Source organism: Lynx canadensis, chromosome E2 (genome assembly GCF_007474595.2).
Source record: "Lynx canadensis isolate LIC74 chromosome E2, mLynCan4.pri.v2, whole genome shotgun sequence".
Lineage (NCBI taxonomy): Eukaryota > Metazoa > Chordata > Mammalia > Carnivora > Felidae > Lynx > Lynx canadensis.
Genome location: NC_044317.1, coordinates 47,547,560 through 47,569,860, shown reverse-complemented (window position 1 = coordinate 47,569,860; position 22,301 = coordinate 47,547,560). Strand labels below are relative to the sequence as shown.

General features: G+C 49.9%; 1 protein-coding gene across 3 annotated transcripts in view; it reads left to right on the top strand.

Annotated features, from left to right (window-relative positions):
- Window positions 1–12,258: 12,258 nt before the first annotated feature.
- Window positions 12,259–22,301, top strand: part of AKT2 (AKT serine/threonine kinase 2) — a 51,028-nt gene continuing 40,985 nt past the window's right edge. Inside the window, exon 1 of one of the 3 annotated variants that reach the window (XM_030297270.1) lies at window positions 12,259–12,382. The gene's annotated coding sequence lies outside the window, so the exon portion shown is untranslated. Of the gene's footprint in view, window positions 12,383–12,725; window positions 12,887–22,301 lie in introns of those variants that run through there. The other 2 variants (XM_030297269.1, XM_030297271.1) reach the window with 2 other exon arrangements.

The window sequence follows — 22,301 nt, the reverse complement described above, 5'->3', positions numbered from 1 at the left end:
TAGCAACTGCCAAGGTTCAGAGGAAAAGTTCCGGTTACTAAATTTAAGAGCACTGGATAATTTCTTGATGTGCAATGATGTAAAAAACACGTGTCGCTCACTTACCCACTAAAGGCTCACCTGCGTGAGGATAGTCACGTCACTGTGGCTCTTTATGGAGGCCCAGAGGGGAGTAAGCTGCCCCGCATCTCACCCAGCTGGCAAGTGGCAGGTCAGGGAGCCGACCAGGAACCTCGCTCCGTAAGCCCTACCTTGTGCTGATTGTGGGTTTGAAACAAGGACCTTTTGGAAAGGGGAGGGTGGGGTCCTAGGATAGTAGTTTTGGATTTTCTCGAGTTATTTACATGTACATGTCCCCCCCACCCAATCAACTTGTTGTGAAAAGCATTTGCAGCTTTGGGATGCTGTGGCCCATGAGAGTCATGCCCCCTCCTGCCACCGTGTGCTGGGTGGGCCAGACCAGACACCCCCTATGCCTCCTAGCTGCTCCAGAGCCACAGTATGTGTCCCCACTGTTTGACTTGGTGATTCCCCCAAACCAACCCCAGCATCTGGGACCCACAGAAGTGTGTTATTTTTCCTCTGGTTCTATTAAGTATTTTTTTTTTTTAATGTTTATTTATTTTTGAGAGAGAGAGAGAGAGACAGAGCATGAATGGTGGGGGAGGGGTAGAGAGAGAGGGAGACACAGAATCTGAAGCAGGCTCCAGGTTCTGAGCTTCAGCACAGAACCCAACGTGGGGCCTGAACCCACAAGCTGTGAGATCATGACCTGAGCTGAAGTCGGAAGCCCAGCTGACTGAGCCACCCAGGTGCCCCTCTATTAAGTTTTTTTTTTTGAGCAGAATACTTTCGTATGGTTCAAGATTCCAAAGGCTTTATGGTGAAAAGTTTACACACACACACACTCATATATATATATATATATATACAGGCAGAGGAACATACAGTACACATATACAGGCACACACGCATATTTATGGCCTAATTCACTTCACCAACCCTTTTTGAAAGGGAATTCGGGTTGCTTCCAGTCTCTTACTAGCGTAAGCTGTGCTGCAGTGGGTAAGCTTGTCCCATGTGAAGTCAGGTCAGGGGTGAATATGAAGAATTCCAGTTAAATCAATACTTCAGTGCGACTACTGATAATTGGGTCAGTAGGAAATCTGAACCAGGCTCCCCACCCCCCGCCCCAAGATTATTGGCATTCCTCACACGACTTATTCGTACACTCATCACCCCATTCCAGAAAGGAATGGAGAGCCGTTGGACTCTTCTGGTTGGAGACCACTGGAGGAAGCAGGTCAGGGAATGCTAAGAACTAGCACCAACCACACCTTTGTGCCAGGAAATACTAAATAAGGGCTTTGGTAAGTTGACAGACTTCCCAAATCCTTAGGGAAAGGGCAGCAGCATGGAGGTCAGGGACTTCCTATTCTCCTCCCATAAACAGATGTCATATGGAGGGACAGGGAACCTAGGGCTCAGGCTAAATCATAGAGCCAGATCCGAGCCATTCCCGGTGAAGGATTCTGTTTGGATGGTGGTCTTGGGATGAGGTGACCTCCTTAGCTCACACCAGTAGACGGAAGAGGCGGGATGGGAACTTATAGCACCTATGGCGGGCAGCCAGCGTCCAGGCAGCCCCACCGCCCCTTCCTCCAGCGTCGGAGCCTGGTGCCACCCAGATGGGCCAGGTGTCAGGCTGCGGCGGCCTTGCTTCCTCCTTTCCCTCCTTTGGGGATCTGAGCTGACTTAGACTGGTGAGCGCGACTTCTATATACCCCTGCCTTTGAAGGCCTGATGTTTACCTACACAGAACTTCACCTGCTTTGTGAACTCCAGGCCTCTGCAAACTTCATCAAACAGGCGAAGCCTGACCCAGCTGGCAAGTGGGAGGACTAGGTCTGCTGTCAGGAAGCTGGCCAGGAGCCTTGCCTTTTTAAGTTGTTTTTTTTTAAGACTTTATTTTTTAGAACAGACTTTATTATTTATTTGTTTTTTTAATTAAAAACATTTTTTTAGTTTATTTATTTATTTTGAGAGAGGGAGAGAGGGAGGGAGCATGCACAAGCAGGGGAGGAGCAGAGAAAGAGGGAGGGAGAGAATCCCATGCAGGCTCCATGTTGTGAGTGCAGAGCCCGACGTGTGCTCAATCCCATGAACTGTGAGATCACGACCTGAGCTGACATCAAGAGTTGGATGCTCAACCGACTGCCACCCAGGCGCCCCAACAGACTTTATTTTTTAGAACACTTCAGATTTGCAGAAAAATTGAGAAGTGCATTTCTGCCAGCAGACTTCCTGTATACCCCTCCTCCAATTTCCCCCATTATTAACATCTTACATTAGCATGATTTCATGTGTTACAGTGAGTGAACCAATATTGACACATAGGTATTAAAGTCCATAGTTCTTCACATTTCCTTAGCTTTTTCCTTAGTTTTAATATCTTTTTCTGTTCCAGGATAGCATATTACGTTTATGTTGTCGAACACTTGCGTTGACAAATAGGGTATTGTCGCGCTTCCTCAGGCCCCTTCTGGTTGTGGCAGTTTTTGATGACCTTGACAGTTTTGAAGAATAGTGGGTAGGTCTATTAGAGATTGTCCCTCAATTGGGATTTGTCTTTCTCCTTATTAGAGCAGGGTTATGTGTTTTTCAGAGGAAGAGCTCCGAGGTAGAGTGCCATTTTATCACATCGTCTGTAGGGTGCATGCTGTGATTTACCACAGTCTATGTTAACCTTGGTCACCTGGCTTCATTACCTACTATTTGCTGGATTTCTGCACGGTCAGTTTGCTCTCTCCCTTTCTGTATTGAACTCTTTGAAGGGAAGTCACTCTGCACAGCCCACACCTAAGGAGTACAGGGCTTAGGTTTCACTGCCTTGAGGGCAAAGTACTGACACGAATTAGAAATAAACCTGGGAGGGCGCCTGGGTGGCTCAGTCTGTGGAGCGTCCAACTTCGGCTCAGGTCATGATCTCACAGTTCGTGAGTTCAAGCCCCACATCGGGCTGTGAGCTGTCAGCACAGAGCCTGCTTCATATCCTCTGTCCCCCTCTCTCTCTGCCCCTGCCCTGCTTGCGCTCTCTCTCAAAAAAAAAAAAAAAAAAAAAAGCTGGGAATTCTTCTGCAAGGAAGATGTGTCTCTTTTCTCTATTAACTTATTCAATCATTTATTTTCATCAGTCTGGACTCCTGGGTATATTTATTTTATACTTTGGGTTATATAATCCAATACTACTTGAATTATTTTGTGTTCACATTATTCTAGCTTTGGCATTTGGGGACTCTTTCAGTTGGCTCCTGTGTCCTTTGACATACTTCCACTATTGGTCCTAGAGTCCACCATTTCTCTAAGGAGCCTCAGAATATTTTACCTAGAATGGTAATTGGGAATTGAAACCAAGGCCTAGGCTCGAGATGTGCTCCTTGCCACTGGGGGGAGCACCTCCTTTTTAGAAAATGTTATTTTAATATGAAACGCCAATATATAAAGCATGTTTAAAATAGGAAAATGATAAATATTTATTTGGGATCCATTCATACAAACAGTAACAAATTCAAAGGCACCAAAAGATATGTACCAGAAGACTGTTTTGTGCCCAGCAGATTGGCAAAAAATTTAAAGTCTCCAGTGTTGGGGAAGATTTGGAGTATTGGGAATATGGTACACTGCTTTTGGGATGTAAGTTGGGATCAACCATTTTGGAAAATAATTTGGTAGGTTGTAGTATAAATGAAGATGTTATACTCCCCAACCCAGCAATTACCATTCTGGAGACACTTGTACATACAGAGACATGAATAAGAATGTTCATGAGATCACTGTAATAGCATTAACTTGGAAGCAACCCACCCAAATATCCATTAACTGGAGAATGGACAGATTGTGGCATAGTTGTTTCAGTTATCTAATGCACAATGAATCACCTCAAAACTTACCGGCTCAAATCAATATTTATGATCTCGTATGGTTCTGGGGGTTGACTGGACTCAGACTGTGTCACTTGGGGGCTCTCGTGGTTGCAGTCAGATGTTGGTTGGGGCTAGTGTCCTCCTGAAAGCTTCCTTGGTTGTTTGGTGGTTAACCAGTATTGGCACTTAGCTCAGACCTCAGCTTGGGCTATCAGCCAGAATGCCTACATACGGTTTCGCCGTGTGGCCTGGGCTTCCTTACAACATGGTGGCTGGGTTCCAACAGCGTGCTGCTGAAGAGAGCCAGGAAAAACCGTATTGCCTTTTCTAACCTAGTATTGCAAGTCACATTGGTTCACTTCCGCCCAGATTCAAGGGGAGGGACCATAGACCCTACCTCTCAATGACAGGAATGTCACTGTCTCATAGTAAGAAGAGCGTGGGGGATGAGAGATTGTTTTGTGGCCATCTGGGCAAATCATACATCAATATAGGATGTACTGTCTGATGTATTGGGTGTGGAATATTATATATCAATGGAAATGAACGAACGTTGCACATATCAATAAGAATAAAGCAAAACACTGAAAAAAATTGCAGAAGAATGTGTAGTTCTGCAATATGCAAAATATTTACTACTTAAATATTTATTCACTTAATTCAATCAGTTTGCTCTTTAAAATGTAGCAAATGTATGAAATGCATAGGCTTGACGAACTCCAGATGTGGGAGCATGGTTCCCTCCAGTGGTAGGATGGGATGTGATTGGACCTCACATATGCAACAGCCTAGGAACGGGTTGGGGTGCCTGGCTGGCTCAGTTGGGGGAGCGTGCGACTCTTGATCTCGGGGTCGTGAGTTCAAGCCCCAAGTTGGGGTATAGAAATTACTTAAAAATAAAATCTTAAAAAAAGAAAACAGTATAGGAATGATTTTTAAAGCTGGGTGGTGGGCACACAGGTGTTTGTTGTGTTATTCTTTATATGTTTTTGGTATCTCTTAAGAATTAAAAAACAAGAATTCTCTTTCCTACTCTGGGTCATCAGTTCCACTCTCCAGAGGCAGTGGGTGTTACTGGGGTTATGTGTCCTTCCAGAAGTATTTCATTTGCAAACATAACTCTGTTTTCCCACTCAGATGGTCGCATATATGGCAGTTTTGTGCTTTGCTTTTTTCACTAATATATCCTGGAGATCATTTCATATCAATACATGACAAGCTTCTTTAAACACACACACACACACACACACTGGGGTGCCTGGGTGGCTCAGTTGGTTGAGCGTCCAACTCTTGATTTCGGCCTCGGTCTTGATCTTTGGGTTGTGGGATTGAGCCCCGTGTCGGACTCTGTGCTGAGTGTGGAACCTGCTCGGAGTTGTCGCTCTCTCTGTCTCCTCTGCCCCTCCCCCCCCCCCCCCCCCCCCGCTCTCTCTCTCTCACATTAAAACACACACACATACTTTATTGAGATATAATGCACATCCATTCACTCATTTAAAGCACACAATTAGCGGCGCCTAGGTGGCTCAGTCGGTTGGGCGTCTGACTTTGGCCTAGGTCATGATCTCACAGTTCGTGGGTTTGAGCCCCATGTTGGGCTCTGTGCTGACAGCTCAGAGCCCGGAGCCTGCTTTGAATTCTGTGTCTCCCTCTCTCTCTGCCCCTTCTCTACTCATGCTATGTCTCTATCTCTCAAAAAAAATAAATAAACATTGAAAAAAAATAAAGCGCACAATTCGATGGCTTTTAGTTACTCACAGAGTTGTGCATTCATCACTAGAATTCCAGGATGTTTTCATTACTCCGGAGAGAAAGCCCACACCCCTTAACCATGATTCTCCAAGTCCTCCCACACTCTGCCCCCCGGCTCCAGGCCCGTGGCCACCACTAATCTGTCTCTGTAGATTTACCTTTACTAAACATTTCATGTAAACGGAATCATACAGTACACGGCCGCCCCGTCTGGCTTCTTTCACTTGGCCTGTTTCTGACATTCATCCATGTTACACCATAGACCTTCCATTATACTCCATTTTGAAACAATTGATGAGTGATGTTGCAGTGTATGAGTTCCCACATTTCGTTTACCAAGATGACAGACATTGAGGTTGTTTCCGCTTTGGGGCTGTTATGAATACTAAGGCTCTGAACACTCGTGTATGAGTGTGTGAGTGGACATGTTTGCTCTTGGGTATATACCTAGGAGTTGAATTGCTGGGCAGTGTGTTAATTGTATTTTAACCACTTGAACTGCTGGGCTGTTTTCCAAAGCTTCCTTTTAAAGTAGCTGCACGATACTCCCTTGTGTGGATGTACCTTGATGTACTTAACCAGTCCCTTACTGTGGACACTTAGGGGTTTCCAGGTCTTCTTCTATCACAGTCAGTGCCTCTAGTTTGCCCTGAATTTTGCTTATGTGTGGACATATCCATTGGGCCAATACCTAAGACTTAAATTGCAGGGGCAAAGGGAATGTACCTATGTTTTATAAGTTTGAATTTATGCTATTTGTGTAATTACAAGTACATATCGAGAATGATCAGATTCGTGTGAGGAACATTCCAATTTTTCCTCCAGTGTTAATGGCCAGCAGGTGCAGTCACCTTAGAACCAGCAGCCACTGGATTTCCCAGGTTTATTTTGGTTAAACCTTGCATAATACGGGACCGACGTTGGCATAGATGTGACATCAAGTTGAGGCAAGTGTTCAGAGCACATAAACCTACATTCATTTTTTCCAACGTTTCCCCTAAATCTTCCTTCTCTGGTCCCTCATATTTAGTGCAGTGCTTGCTCCTAAATGGTCATTGTAGCACATCGTGGCTATCATTTGGCCTTCTTGATGGCCTGTGGAGGTTAAAAGCATGAGCTCTGCAGCTGTGTGATCTTGGGCAAGTTACTCAGCCTCTCTGTGCTTACTTCTTCTCCATCGAGATGGGAGTAATAGTAGCATCTGCCTCACAGAATAACTGGGAAGGGCTTCACAGAGCCTTGGCACTGGTTGTCATCTAATTTTATCTCTGAAATTGATGACTTTCAGCACCACGACTTAAAGAACTCTTTCAGATGTTCTCACTAGCTACAAAGAGAGCTTTTTGAGTAACTATTGTAAACCTCTAGGAAAGTAGCAAGAATGGCCTAAGGGATTTCTGAATATGCTTTATCTGGACTTGCCAGTTGTTTGCTCCATTTGTCTTATCGTTCCCTCTTCCCTGTCCCCCTCTCCACGGGCATACACACACACGCACACGCATACACACACACGCATACACACACATGCATACACACACATACATATATGGATGTTGTGTTTTGAAGCATTTGAAAGTTAAGTTGGAGAACGTCATGGCCCTTAACCTCCTAATTCCCCAGTGTGTATTCCCCCAAAACAAGAACATTCTCTTCCATAAGCACAGTATAACTATCCAGACCAAGACATTTAACATACAAGACTCATCTAAATACCAGTTCATACTTCAATTTTATCAGCTGTCCCAATAATGCTCCTTATGGCCATTCTCCCCACTGGCTCACAATCCAATTCGGGATCATGTGTTGCATTTAGCTGTCACAGTTTTCTTGTAAACAGAGAATGTTTAAGTAACGGCACCAAGGAAGGCCCCCCTCTTGCTCCTGGAAGGCTCGATGCCTGCAAGCAGGAATGGCCAGTTCATGTGGTGCCATCTTGTGGCAACAGTGGGAATAGTTTATAAACCACTGCGTTGGGCAGCTGTGAAATGATTCCCTCCCTGGTGCCCTAAAACATTAGGTGATATTCGTATCATCCCAATTTTTATTAATCATGTAGGACACTATGTTTTAAGCATTTCGCTGTTTCAAATCCATATACTTCCGCATAAAATGAGACTTTGTTTCTCAAATCTGGACCCAGACGGGTGAAGCACAGCGCTCTGTCTAAAAGTAGGGGCTTGGCCTGAGACACCTGTGGGAACGGATCTGGCCGCCACAACATTCCAGCGGTGTGGTATTTGGTAAGAGACTTCTCCTCGCGCCTATGTTTATTTCTGCAAAATAAGCCTTACAGAGACTTCCACCTGTGGGAACATTTAACAAGGTCATGGGTATAGTTCTTAGCAATGTGCCTGATAGGTGGGAATTCATTCATAAAGGTTAAGAGATGATTATTATTCAAGCTTTTGTTAGTGGACAAGTTTAGACCTGAAGTCAAATTCACCCCATTTGCTATAACCTTCTTAATCAAAACCACATTCAGTCAACAAGTATTTTACTGATCCCCAAGTCCTAACTATGTGCCAGGCATTGTTCTAGGAGGTAGGGATACCGTGGTGCCACCCAAGACAAGGTAGTCACCTTCGGGGGCAAATTTCTATTCTGGTTTTGAGGAAAGACAGCTACACGATGAGCAACAAGAATAGTGTTGAGTGTTAAGTGCTAGGTAGGGAATTCAGATGTGCTACAGAAATAGTAACGGTGTGGCTCTTTTGGATTTGGGTTGGCCAGGGAAAGCCTCTCTAGGTGAGGTGAGATTTGAACCGAGTTCTGAAAGACAAGAAAGAGCCAGTCGTGCAAACATGAGGATCCGGGGAGTGAACAGTCCAGGCCAAAGAACAGCAAGTGAAACAGCCCTGAGGTGGGAACAAGCTTGTTTTTTTTGGAGGGGCAGAGGTTACCTTGTCTAGGACATGGTGGTCAAGGGCAAGAGTAGGTGGCGATGAAGCTGGCAAGGTAGGCAGGGGTAGCTCGCATAGGGCCCTGAAGGCTATGATGAAGCCTTCAGCTTTTATTCCATGTGGGATGGGAAGCCATTTGTGTGTTCAGATCAGGTGGAAAAAGTGTTCGATCTTTCTAAGAGTAGAAAAAGCTTCGTCCCATGGTCTGCGTATAAGTGCATTAGCTTCGCATGACCACTTAAACGTTTTGGGAATCTCTGATGTGTTAAAAAGTTGAATGGGCACGATGCATGGTGACTCCCATTACAATTTTTGAAACAGAAACATATTTTACAAAGAGGAAACCGGAACCAACATTTACAGAATCCCTGAGGCTTATCTGTACTTCTGCCAACCACTTAAAATTACTCTAATAGGATCTTCCCAAACAGTAGCATCCAGCTAGGGCTGGGCTTAGTATTCTGGCTAGGGAGTCAAAGATATTTCAACATTTCTGTATAACATGGGAAACTCTTTTAAAGAAAACCTTTATTTATTTATTTATTTATTTTTATTTAAAAATATTTTTTTAACGTTTATTCATTTTTGAGACAGAGAGAGACAGAGCATGAACGGGGGAGGGGCAGAGAGAGAGGGAGACACAGAATCCGAAGCAGGCTCCAGGCTCTGAGCCATCAGCCCAGAGCGCAACGCGGGGCTGGAACTCACGGACCGTGAGATCGTGACCTGAGTTGAAGTCGGACGCTTAACTGACTGAGCCACCCAGGAGCCCCCCCCCCCCCCCTTTTTTTTAAACAGTTCCAGACTTCTTTGAGAATCTGATCAGTGCTATGGACTTTCTCCCCTGAAAATGCTCTGCTTAGGATGAAGAAGGGGGTTACATCGGAGTCCTCTTGGAATCCTCTCTAGATTCCCCGTGTGACAGGGAGGGCTCCCCCTTGTGGCCAGATCCACCACTGCCACCACTGCCACCACTGCCATAGACTCCCCCCCCCCCCCAACCCCATGGGGATGGAGTGGAAGCTCCCCATTTGGGGCTACTAAAGAGGTTCTTTCTGGCTGGCCCATGCACTGGCAGCCCAAACTCTGACAAGGGTTGAAATGAACTCTAGGGCCTGATTTCTGCTCTCTGGGGACAAAAGGGGATTTGGAGGAGATACCCTCTCCTTCCCTCAGGGAAGGGTTTGGCTTTTTGTTTTTGTTTTTTAATGTTTGTTTATTTTTGAGAGAGAGAGAGGAAGGGGCAGAGAGAGGGGGAGAAAGGATCCCAAGTGGGCTCTGTGCTGACAGCAGAAAGCCTGATATGGGACTCGTTGGGACTCAAACTCATGAACCAGAGCCTACTGGCCCCTCAGGGAAGGATCCTTAATCACTGTTTTCAGATTCAAGAGGCCTTTGGGCAACCTTCAGATGAGAAGCTACTGGCCCATCTCCCCAGAAGTGCTTGTGCCGCCCATATTTACAGTTATAGGCGGGGAGTTTGCTGAATAGATGAAAGGGTATAGAATGATTTGGGGCTTTAGGGAATTTTTTCCTCAATCACCCTTGATTTGGAAATTGAGAGACTGAAGCCCCCAAATTAAGATAATTAAGAAGCAACATGGGGCAGAAACAGGGCTATCACTTCCCATTTTATAGCATGATATGAATTCAAAGCACAGACTCTTGTATCAGACTGCTTGGGTTCAAATCCTGCCTTACCCCTAAAGTGTCCTGGGATCCTAAGCAAGCCCTTTAATTTGCACCTAACCTCCAAGATTGTGTTGACAGCATTGGTGGGACTGTGTCAAGAACAGAAACTGGCCTGTTACAATTGCTAAATAAATTTTTTTTTAATGTTTATTCATTTTTGACAGAGAGAACGCGCACGTGAGCTCAAGCGGGGGAGGGGGCAGAGAGAGAGGGAGACACAGAATCCAAAGCAGGCTCCAGGCTCTGCGCTGTCAGCACAGAGCCTGACGCGGGGCTCAAACTCGCGAACTGTGAGATCATGACCTGAGTTGAAGTCAGATACTTAACCGACTGAGTCACCCAGGCGCCCCTAAATAAATTCTATTGCTACTGTTTTGCAGTGAAGAAAGGCAGGCTCAGAGAAGTGAAATTATTTTGACAGGAAAGGATGCAGGAAGGGCAGGATTAGAACTAGGGCCTATCTCCAAAGCCATTGAGTGTTGTTCACCCCCAAAGCAGTGTTTTTCAAACTGAAAGGCAAGACCCTGTAGAGGGCCAGAAAATCAGTTCAGCAGGGCCTCAAAAAGCACTGAAAAAAAAAAAAAAATCCGAGTGTATGGTGCCTATGAGTAAATAGTATTTGATGGCACTTTCATTTCATACAGGTATCTATCTATCTATCTATCTATCTATCTATCTATCTATCTATCTACAGGTAAGTATACCTATGTGTGTACTAGGTCATTACCCTTGACTACTGATACCCCAAGGAGTTTGTACACAAGGCTTCAGTGAGATCCTCCATGTGTTGTAAACCATCCCAGGAGGGACAGGGGTTCCAGTTAGCTCAAGGAAGACTCAGAAATAGGGGAATGGGCCATGAACTGTTGGGCATGGAAAGGGGCAAAGAGGGTAGGCCACAGTAATCTTGAATCTAGATGAGAGCGGAAGGGTTAATTCTTTTTTTTTTTTTAATTTTTTTTTTAACGTTTATTTATTTTTGAGACAGAGAGAGACAGGGGAGGGGCAGAGAGAGAGGGAGACACAGAATCAGAAGCAGGCTCCAGGCTCTGAGCCATCAGCCCAGAGCCCGACGCAGGGCTCGAACTCATGGACTGTGAGATCGTGACCTGAGCTGAAGTCAGACGCTTAACCGACTGAGCCACCCAGGCGCCCCGGGTTAATTCTTGAAACAAAAAATCTGCAAGAGCATACTCTGTGCCAGAACTTTGGCTGGGCAGTGTTAGCTACACAGTGATGACTGGGACAGTCCCGGTCTTTTCCCTGGTGGGGCGCTCTGTGCAGTGGAGGAGACAGACCTATCACCAGACAGTAAGACACTAAAATGGTCAGGGCTGTGATGGGGGAAGCCCATGAAGAAGGAATACAGAACAGCAAGTTCCAAGCGGAAAACCCATTAGCTGAGGTCGAGTTCCAGTATTAGGTTTACCTCTGGGGAACCTAAGGCCCGCCTCTGAGCCATACTTGCCTCTGCATCACTCTCACAGACTTAGGTGGACCTAAGATTCTTCACTTCCCAGCTAGGCCTCCTAGAAGTATGCACTAACCAATGTGTTACTTGCCAAGCTCTGTGGCACACTGGAACCCAAATTGAGGACAGCAGGCCCTACCCAAACTATGAGAAAGTTCTGGGAGACAGATGTCTCATAGGGCCTAGTACACTAGCTAACAAGTGGGCCAGGATCTGTGCAAAGCTCTTTTCTTACAGGGCGATTTTAAGGCCTTTGCAGGCCCAAATTACCCCATAAAAGTCCAATCCCTACTTAATTGCACATACTGTATATGATGAGCAGGTAGGGTTAGTATTTGGAGTCACAGAATGTTTAATTGATATAAAGTGTTCTGTTTAACATTAAAAAGTCCAATAGCTTGGTGACACAGCTCTGTTTCCATTTTGCAGATGTGGATTCAGAGGCACAGAAAACCGGTCAAGTCTTCTGCCTACAATCACCAGCAAGGGAATGAATGCAAAGCTGGGTTTGTGAGGCTTCAGAGCCTATACTCATCATGAAGGGACACACTGAAAAGACAACCCTCAAAACCCCCGCTCCGGGGCTCTTTAAGAGCCTCGGAACTGGTTGGAAAGGCGAGATCACAGTAAAGCGAGATCAAAGCGTATGTAAATAAAGACCAGGGGCTGCCGGGAAGTATCACTGCGGCGAGACATTAGGGAAAGCGGGTGTCAGAGTCCTACTGCGCCTGCGCCATCCTGTCTCTTCTTTCCGTCGGGCGCTTGCGCGTGGCACCTCCGTAACCCACATCGACCCAAACTTGCCTGCTGTACGCATGCGTCCTGCTCTGAGTCAGCCTCTTGCCCTTTCTTGCGCTTGCGCTCTAGCGCTCTCCGAGGTCATCGCTCGCTCCTTGACGTCAGTTCCTGTTTGTGGCGGGAGAGGGCGGTATTTCCGGCCAGAGGGTGGGAGGGGGCGGTAAGCGGGGGCCGGGGGGAGGGGGCGGGGGGGCCGCGCCGCGCGAGCCGTTGGGCCTGGCTCGGAGAAGGCGTTGCCGCTGCTGCTGCAGTTGCCGCCGCCAGGAAACACAAGGAGCGGGACCAAGCGCAGCGTGGCGATGGGCGGGAGTAGGGCCCCGCCGGAAAGGCTGGGCGGCCGCCGGTGACAGGTGAGTGCGCCAGCGCGTGTCCCTGAGCGCCTCCCCCCCACGATGGTCGCGTCCGGACCCCCCGCAGTGCGGCACTGGGCTGTACCACCGGTGCCCGCCGGGCGGGGACCGCGGTCCTCGGGGGCCCCCCTTCCGGAACTGAGTTGGGGGCGGACGCGCCGGGGGCGGTCAGACTAGCCCTGAGGGGCCGGGGGCGGGGGCGGCCGGCCGTACCACTGAGGCGGCGCAGGGGGGGGGGGGGGTCACACCAAAGTGCGTTGACCGAACCACTGAAGAGCTGGGGTCTGAGGCAGTGGGATGGGAAGGGAGAGCCCGACCGGTGTGCGTGCCTTACCGAGTGTAGGGGGCCGTACCTATTCGGGGCTGTGGGAGCAGTTCCTTGAGCGTGTTTGGGGAGGTGGGGGAACTGCTGGGGAGGGAGCCGTACCAAGTGCGGCCGGGGTAGCGCCTTGTGGGTTATACCACTGAAGTGCTGGCGGGGGGGGGGGCATCCCGAGAGCGTGGAGGAGCTCTGTATCAAAGGAGGAGGGTTGTGCTGTTTATAATCTTTGAGAGGACGGGCGGGGGTGGGGGACAGCCCCCAGTGGGTGTTCTGTGGAGTATCTTGGGAGGGCTGTAACGCGGAGTGTTGAGGAAGGGCTTCTGCCTCCCGAGTTTGGTGGGTGGGGCTTGGGGGTTTACCCTGAGCTAGAGCTGGGAGGATCGCTGTTGAACTTCTTGATGACTTTGGGGGGAAATTGTATGGTCACTGGGATTGTTGTTTGGTCACTGGGACTGTTGTCTACCGCAGAACCTTTTCATATTATTAAGCTTTATTTTAAGGTGTGTGGGGTACCCCTGGAGCAAATCCTTTGATTCTGTGGGCAGGAGATGTCTCGGAAGCCACTGTCTGAAGGTTCCTGAGCTTTCTACTCCGTATTAGGGAGGGGAGGAGGTACTGAGCTTAGATTTGAGGAGCCATGTCCCCTGGGTCTGCTTGTTAAGCCTTAGGAGGAAGGAGTGTTTAGAAGAACACCATTTCTGACAAGGCAAGGTGGCTGGGGACATCTTGATCCTTGGGATTCTGAAGACCCGCATCCTCTCATTTGGTGGCTGCTTGGGCTCAGCACGAGGCCTCTGCTAGAGTAATCAGGTGGGTCCTCTGTGGTCTGCCTTTCAACCTTGTTCACTTTTCTCCTCACAGAGAAGCACTGGGAGTTCAGTCCTGGCCAGACCTCGTGGTGGTGGGGAGGGGGGGTGCAGATGAGCCAGGTGCCCATCAGGCCAATACAGATCATGGTGGGCTCCTCCATCCTGGCCATGAGGCTGTTTGTGTCTCCCCTAGGGTAGCTGTACAGCCTTCTGTCGTGTGCCATGTTTACGCTCCCCACCAGGCGATAACAGTTGGCTTCACCATTAGGCGGCCGTGAGGCTGAGTGCTGTTTTCCCAGCTGTTCCTCTCTGCATAGGCCAAGGGGATTTGGATTTGGGCGGGGGGACCCTGGCCCAGCCCGACCCTTCAGATTTCTCTGAAGGACTTCGGGTAGCCAAATCCCCCACAGATCTAGTTTCTCACTGTGGTCACTGGGTGGGTGCTTGGAGCCACTGCCCCTGCTCCCTAGGCCAACTTGTGACCTTGGCTTTCCTGGTAACCTTTGCCCTGGGTCTGGAGTTCCCGGGAGGGCTGGCTGTAGTCCCTGATTGACCTGGCTAACGTGGGCTGGTGATACGGTCGGAGGGGGCAGATGGTTGCTTCTGGTCTACATCATTGGCTTCCAAGCTGACTGGCTTCTGTGGTTGTGGTTCCTAGAGAATGGCCCTGGAGTCTCTTCGAGACCGTGGTGGCTCTGTAGAATTTTTCTCCACCTGGGGTTTGTTTCTCTGGTCTCCTGCCAACTTTTAGAGGGTTTGCTGGATGGGGTTGACAGCAGCAATAAAAACAATAATCATGAGATTGATGGCTGATGTTTATCGAGTGGATTCTGTGTGCCACACACTATTCAGAATGCTTCACATGGATTAGCGTGCTGAACACTCACATCCTAGAGCCACACGTACTGTTGTCACGATCTCTGTTTTAGAAGGGGAAACAACAGACAGGCAAATCCTTTCCAGAGCCAGTGAATAGACATCCACTGTTATGTCAGGCATGCGGCAACCCTTTTAGACCCATGACCTCATTTAAATCTCAAAACACACCTATGGGGTAAGTATGATAATGCCTGTTTTTTAGAGTCCTAAGAGCTAGGTAGGCGTGTGATGCCCATTTTACAGATACGGAAACTGAGACACTGAAGCGAAATGATTTTCCTGCTGTGTCACAGCCAGAAGTAGTAGAACCGTGACGGGAACCCGTGGGCCTGGTTGGCCTCAGTGAACCTCTTGTTGACAACATAACTAGAGCGGTGGGTTAGTTGCCCCCGGGGGTGGATATGGTGTCTCTCTCCATTTTGAGGAATGAGACACTGGGGCTCAGAGGAAGACTCGCTTTGCCCTCTGTCAGACCCTAGGCAGCAGGCTGGGCTTTGAACCCAGGTCAGCTTGCCCCTGGTGTCATGCGTTCTTTGTTCACCAGGTGCCAACCTGGAGTGGGTCTCTGTCACCTCCAAGGCCCTGCCCTGGACCCTGCCAGCTGCACCCTTGGGCCTGCCCTTCCGTTTAGCCTGGGAGCCCAGGACTCTGCGGGCAGCCAGTCCAGCGGTTCTGGACTTGCTGGTGAAACTTGGTCCCCTCACTCAGAGTTGAGCCAGGGCGACTTTGAAGCTGGTGCATAGTGTGTGCTGGGAGCCAGGAGAGAACAGCAGGGGAGACATGCAGGGGATGACCTAGCTACCAGGGGCCCTGGTGTTAGATGTCCCTGCACAAGATGGTGTGGTGGGCCTGTGTGCAGGTTCTGGTGCCTTCACATTCTGGCTGTGTGACCTTGGGCCACAGTGTTCACCCCTTGTGCAGTGGGCTCTGAACGGCCCCCACTGAGGCTGCTGTGTGGATTTCATGAGTCAAGCCACGAGAAGCTTCTAGAATGGTGCGTGGCACTGCGCAGCTGCTCAGTCGGCAGTCCTGAGGGCATCCTCAGGGGGTCCTTCCCCCCACCCTACCCTCAGCCCTCTCAGGCGTCCTGGTGTCCAGCTCCCCAGCCTGGCCCAGCCAGAATCCAGGAATCCGTGTCCTGGTTTGTAACCCCTGTAAAGAGCTGCACTGAAGTGATTATCTGAGCATGGGGTTCCAACCCAGCCCTACCACTCCCTGGCTGTGTGACCTTGAGCAGGTTCCTCAACCTTTCTGAGCTTTCATTGTCTGTGTCTTAGGATGAGAATTCCCCTTGGTAGGTTGTTGTGAAGGGTAAATGGGTTGATTTGTGGAAAGCATTTACAGCCCTGCTGGCCTAACAGTCTCCAGCAAACGTTTCCTGTTCTCACTATTTCAGAAGAGTGCCTGACACATGATGAGTCCTCAGATTATCTTAGCAATTGTAATTCTTCATTATTTCTGCTAGGATTCTGAAGGCCCTTCCCCGGTTACAGATCCTTGTCAGGGAACACCGGGAGGAGGGCCTGGCTGAAATTAGCATCTCCATTTTCCCAAGGAGGAAACAGGTTTTGGAGGGTTGGGGCGGGGGTGGGGACGTATAATCAAATAAAGAGTGGCGAATGCAGTACCCAGGCTGCCTCCTCCTCCCACACAGTTGCTGCCCAGAGCTCCTCCGAGGTCAGACTCTACCTAGCTCCTTTTCAGACGGCAGGCTCTTTCTAACTCTCCTTCCTGTATGTGCTTTTATTGAATCTCCGCCACAGCCCACCAGGAGTAGCAGGAAGGGCCTTGACCCAGGTGAGAACAGCCCTTTTGAAGGCTGAGGCAGAAGGTTGGGTGTGAGCAGGGTGAGTAGCAGAAGTGCTGGAGGGAGTCACCTGTGCAGAACCACGTGGGGGGGCTGGGGGGGGGGGGAAGTGTGCATTTGATCCCTAAGGCATTGCAGAGCTGAAGCTTTTTGGTGATCCGCTGTCATTTATCGAGCACCTGCTGTGTGCAGGTGCCAGGGTCATGGTGGTACACTCAACAGAGGCATCACCTCCATGGAGCTGAGGGAGACAAGCCCTAAACCTGGTGAAGAAATGACAGGTTAAAGGGAGGTGCCGGGCAATGGGTTAAAATGAGGTGTGACTGGGAGCTTCCTTAGTTGAGCTGTCGGGAAGGCCTCGGAGCTGGTCCCAGCTGATCCCAGATCGACCAGGTGAGTGAGGAGAAGGAACAGCCTTGGGGCATGGTGGGGGGGAACCACAGTGCTAGAGTTGAAAGCTTGGCGAGGTCAGGGACCTGTGGCACAGAGGCCTCAGTGAGGGGGCGGGTGTGGGAGGGGAGGCCAGGGGCTGCGAGCGGGCAGGGGTCAGAGCCTTGCAGACTGCTCTGAGGAGCAGCGTGGTCAGATTTAGAGGGTGCCTTTTGCCATGAGAGGTTCTCACTCAGGCTTTTGCCTGGGGTGGGGGGTGGATTTTAGAGCCGGTCTGGGAGTTTCACATGCCTCCCACTTCCCCCTTGAGTAGAATCACTGTCTTAGAAACGGCCAAGGGTGATGGTCGCCTCCCTCCTCTGTGGTTTTCACACCGCATTCCCCAGGGCCCATGGCTGTTCCGTTTAGGGACAGATGGGGGGAGGCTTGGTGAGGTGATTTGTGCCTACCCCTCTCCAATGCAAACAGCTGGGCTTAATATCAAATAACCGTGCAGAACAACGGTGATACCTGATGAAGGCTCGACTGATTCTACCTTCCACTCGGCTTGTATGCCAGAGGGCTTGCCACATTCCTGGTGTGGCTCTAGAACTTGGAAGACCGGACCTTAGGGGCCTACCTTCTAGTGGCGACAGGTGCCCAGCAAACAAATCTGTGGCGGGATATCAGTTTGTGATAAGTGTTATGAAGGCAAACTGAATAGGGATCAGGGGAAAGAGAGTGTGGGGATATTACTGTGTTTTAGCTGGGGTGATCAGGGAGGGCCTCCTGGAGGAGGTGACATGTAGGTAGGGATTAGAGTGCTGTAAAAGGAGCATGGGAAGACTTGAGTGAAGGTCCCTTAGATTGAGGAGGAATCGGCTCTGATTCCCACCTCGCAGAAGCCTGGAGAACCTTGGTAACCTGTGCCGGGTCTGGCAGTGTTGGGGACGGGCTCTGAATTTGGGCAATGTGGCTCCAGAGTCTTCCCAAACCAGCAAGGTGCTTGGTAATTGTGGGTGAAAGTGGCTTCTAATCCTGCACCTGAGCCTCATACTTAGTGCAGTAAGAGGGGCCAGCCTGTCTCTGAACTGTCTTCCTGGAAGGAGTGGAGACCCTCAGAGCAAACCTCCTGGGGTCTTTCTCCTGGGGAGAAAGCCTTTGGGGTGGGAAGGGATGGAAAGGAGTGTCTTTTGCAGTTGATCTCCAGGCCTCTGGAGGACTAGGGACACCCCTCCCTGGGCCTCTCTTCAGCTTCCCAAGAGCTCTCAGTGGAAGGCTCTCAACCACCAGGCCTCTGGGCTGCACGGTGGGGTGGTTCCGTGGCAGGCTCTTCTGGACAACCAGCCAAGCAGCAAGAGGCCCAGCTAGGGGAGACAGTCCTGGGAGCAGGACCAGGAGGGAGGGAGCGAGGGAGCAGGGGGGGGTGGGAGGGGCAGGGGTGGGGGGTGGGAGCTCGGGCCTGGCCCCTCTTGGGGGCAGGACCCACCGCCAACTCAGCACCCGCAGCAGAGCCTGGCTGCACTGGGTGCGTGAAGCAGGGGACAGCAAGGCGCTCCGGGGTTGGCTAAGGGAAGACCTACATGTAGAGGTCCGTGCAGGAAGTTCCTCGAGCCCAGCCGTTCTGCCCAGGAAGCTCGTCCGCAGATGTTGTTTCTAAGGGTGAGGCCAGAAATCCAAGCCTGCCTCGGTTTGCCACCTCGTGAGCCCTTTCCGAAGGGACTGGGGCAGCTGCCGCTCTGTCGCCTCTCTCCCTAGCCCTCCCTGGCCTGATTTCAAGGTCTTCATCATAAGGTGGGTTGTTGCGTCGTGGTCTGGGCCGACCTGGGTTTGCACCCTGCTCCTGGCCTCTCCCTTGGTTGCTGTGGAACCCTGGTGTCCTTGTGTCAACTCTTTGAGGTGCATTTTGCTCAGTGGAAATGGGAACATCCCCTCCAAGCGGGGCTGTAGGGTGGATTCAGGGATCTCATTTGTCAGAAAGTGCTTGACGTGGGGCCTCCTGGGACGGTGCTCCAGTGGATCCGTGCTGCCGCTGGAGATGGTCAGCCGGGGTCAGGTTGGGCATCTGAGAGCAGCCAAGGGGCTCTGGATGCAACCAGCCTGGGCTTGTTGATGGAGCGGTGGGAGGAGGTGGCAGGCCGATTAGCTGAGTGAGGTTCCTGCCGGGGAGGGCTAGGGAGGAATATTCATCACACCCGTCACCAAGGCCCCCTGGCCCCCCTCAAGCCAGACATGACGCTGAGCAGCCTGCGCATGCGTTGAGCTCCGGCACAGCAGCCTATGAGTGGGTAAGAGTCACTGCCATTGGTAGTTAGGAAACTGAGGCACAGAAAGCTATATAGAATGCTGTGTTGCTGAGAGCTAGCAGGGTGGCCTTTTTGTGCTGGGCCCTGCTCTGGGGCCTAAGGCCTGAAGCGCCTGCTCTCACCTGTCCTCACCATGACCTGGGAGCTCAGTGTAACTTTCCTCCCATTTTATAGGTGAGCAAATGAAGGCCCATGCAGGTTATTAGATTTGCCCAAAGTCACAGTGTTAGTTGGTAACAGACATGAAATTTGAACCCAGCTCTATCTGGGGTTAAGTTTGCTTCTTTAAGACTGACTCTTCTGCCTCTGATCAATGCCATGGCCACTGTTTCTGAGGTCATTAGTTGTGGTGGTGGTGTTTTTAAAAATACTTTATTTTGGGGGGCGCCTGGGTGGCTCAGTTGGTTAAGCATCCAACTTCGGCTCAGCTCATGATCTCACAGTTCGTGGGTTCGAGCCCTGCGTCAGGCTCTGTGCTGACAGCTCAGAGCCTGGAGCCTGCTTCGGATTCTGTGTCTCCTCTCTCTGTTCCTCCCCTGCTCACCTTCTGTCTCTCTCTCTCAAAAATGAATAAAGATTTAAAAAAATTAAAATATTTTTTATTAAAATATTTTTTATTAAAATTTTTAATTTTTTTTTTTTTTGAGAGATAGGGCGTGAGCCGGGGAGAGGCAGAGAGAGAGAGAGGGAGACACGGAATCTGAAGCAGGCTCCAGCTCCGCATTGTCAGTACAGAGCCTGATATAGGGCTTGAACCCACAAGTCTTGAGATCGTGACCTGCCAAAGTCAGACATTTATTTATTTTATTTTATTTTATTTTATTTTATTTTATTTCATTTTTTTAAATATTTTTATTTATTTTTGAGACAGAACAGAGCATGAGCAGGGGAGGGGCAGAGAGAGAGGGAGACACGGAATCCGAAGCAGGCTCTAGGCTCTGAGCTGTCAGCACAGAGTCCAACGTGGGGCTTGAACTCACGGACTGTGAGCTCATGGCCTGAGCTGAAGTCAGACGCTTAACCGACTGAGCCACCCAGGTGCCCCCAAAGTCAGACATTTAAATGATGAGCCACCCAGCCGCCCCTAAAGATTTTATTTTTAAGTAATCTTTACACTCAATGTGGGACTGGAACCCACAACCCTGAGATCAAGAGTCGTACGCTCCACTGACTGAGCCAGCCAGACACCTCTCATTACTGTTGTTCCAAATGATCTTTTTTGTTTTCTTTTCTCCTAGACAGAGCCAGCACCAAGTAGGTCTCAGTTGTTCTGGAAATGACTGGATTAGCTCTGTTCGATCCCTGCTTTGGAGATGGGGTACAGCTGCCTCTCTCCACCCCCTAATGCCCAGAGAGCCCCGGCCTTGGCCAGCCTCTTCCTTTCCCTGAGCCGAGGGTGGGGGTGAAGGTTGGGAGGTACTCCCCTACCCCTGCCTTGGGGTCTGATTCCTGAAAGGCCTCTGGAGCCAGCCCGTGGCTATTTTTGATCATTTGTGTATCCCATTCTTTCACCAGATAATTTATTGAGTACGTACTATGTGCCGTGTATAGTTTTAGATGCCAGGGAGTGGCATCCAGTCTGCTGGAGGAGGCAGAGAAGTAGCGTTTGTTGTACAAGTGCTTGGTGCCGCCGAGGAAGGGAACAGAGACCTGGCTGGACTTGGTGGGAGGGGAACTTGGGGAAGGCTCCCAAGGTGAGGCATTCAGGCCTTGACATGAAAACCCAAAGGAACGGGCCAGGCAGGGGTGCAGCATAGGTAAAGGTCCTGAGGTGGGATATGCCTCAGTGTGGTGACGCTTGAATACTTGCCACTGGAGCTGGGAGAGTGGGGTGGCGGGAGAGGAGGGTGGCAGGGCTCAGCTCTGGCAGGCAAGTCTGTGCTTCTCAGACTGGTGTCCAAAGACCTGGAGGGGGTGGGGGGTAGTGGCGGGTGTTAAGCATGTGTTTTTGGGGTAGTGTCTGCGACTTGTCTACTTTTTTTGGCTGTTTTCAACAAGTTAATATGTTAACCAACTAGTGACAGTATTAACATAGCTGCTCTTCCATAGCTCTGATGAACTAAGGCTCAGGCTGGCCCTTGACTTTGGAGTTGGCCTTTGTGTCATTATCACCTCTTTTCCAAAGTGCTGGCTCCATCCCCAGCTGTGTTTGAAGCAGGTATCGTTGGGTCCCCATGATGACCCTGGATTGCCCCCCGCCCCCCCAAAAAAAGACATCTTTTGAGATAACATAAGCACATGCTCAGGTTCGTAGTAATGTCCTGTTTTAGAGATGAGGACCGTGAAGTTCAGAGAAGCGACCTGTGTGGCCTGGAGGTAGTAGTCAGGATTTGACTTGACTAGCCCTCTGGGGGTGGATTTGGGCCTCTGAGCCCTGTCTCAGCTCTCTGGGCTGAGTGGGTCCGGGCTGGCAGTGATGGAGCCACATGGGAGCTTCTCTTCGGCAGGCTGGGGTCATCCAGCCCCTTGGGCCCCTCCAGCCTCCCACTGCTTCATCAGAGAGGTCCCGGACAGCTATACCTCCAGGAGGCCAGCCACTAGCCGTGTGTGGCTGGTTACGTTTTAGTGAATTAAGTGTAAATACAAGTAAAAATTCAGTTTTTTAGTTGCACTAGCCGCTATAGCTACGTTTCCATTATTACAGAAAGTTCTGTTGGCTAGATCAGCCATCTCCTGCACTCACCCACTGTGTGATCTTGGGCATGTGATGTATTCTCCCTGGGTCTCAGTTTCCTCTTCTGAAGAATGGGGATAGTAATAGCATCTGCCTCCCAGGGTTGCTAGGAGAATTGATAGGAATCCAGACCCAGCACGTTGTGAGCACTCAGTAAATGTTAGCCATGGGTCAGACTGCCTGTTTGCTCCTAGGTGCCCTAGGGATGAGGAGGGGACTCACGCCACCAGACCCTGCCTCAAAGCTGCT